This window comes from Penaeus monodon, chromosome 28, assembly GCF_015228065.2.
Source record: "Penaeus monodon isolate SGIC_2016 chromosome 28, NSTDA_Pmon_1, whole genome shotgun sequence".
NCBI classification, from domain to species: domain Eukaryota; kingdom Metazoa; phylum Arthropoda; class Malacostraca; order Decapoda; family Penaeidae; genus Penaeus; species Penaeus monodon.
The window spans coordinates 10,396,843-10,397,584 of NC_051413.1; the positions used below are offsets into that span (position 1 = coordinate 10,396,843).

General features: G+C 42.9%; 1 protein-coding gene across 1 annotated transcript in view; it reads left to right on the top strand.

The window, feature by feature from the left end:
- Positions 1–742, top strand: part of LOC119591364 (chorion peroxidase-like) — a 28,494-nt gene that overhangs the window by 5,198 nt on the left and 22,554 nt on the right. The gene's annotated exons all lie outside the window — the stretch shown is intronic.

Below are 742 nucleotides of genomic sequence, written 5' to 3' on the forward strand. Positions count from 1 at the left end.
GTTGTAGGCCCTAGTATTTGAGACCACTAATAAAAGTGTCTTAAGCCAAGAATTTTAACCACAGAGACGTAAGGGATATTGATCTATTGGTCGGTGGAGCTTCTGAACGCCCAGTCCCCGATGGAGAGCTGGGACCCACCTTCACTTGCGTTCTAGCAAAGCAGTTCGCCAGAATTCGCCGGGCAGACAGGTACTGGTACGAGACCAATATCGACGATACTAAATTCAACAATGGTAAGATCCAGTGATCGGTGTTCTTAGTACCAAACAAACAAACATTATTGATGGATATTATGAAATTCTTTTCATCAAATTCTAACCTTTCTTTTCAAAATCTAGCTTTTTAACCGTGATATTCTGTGACAGAGCAACTGAGAGCATTGCGCAGTACGACTCTTGCGGGCATCATGTGCGACGCCTTCCCTGAACTGCAAATGGTTCAGAGGCGTCCCTTCGAGGTGGTTTCGGCAAAGAACCCTCTGGTGTCTTGTGAGACCGTACCCCGGGGTGGTAACTCAAGGCATGGGGAAATTAGTGCCTCAAGAAGGGTGCACTATTGGAGTGGTCTTACCTGTGTCCAATTGAAACAAAGTAAATCATTTCGTTCACAAACTGTTTTATTGACCCCACAGAATTATTAGACTGTTCATCAAATAATCCTTGACAATTAGTAACAATCCGAAAATAAAATATCTGAGTCGCTGTTTTATGAATGAATGTACACACATGTACACAAATTTCC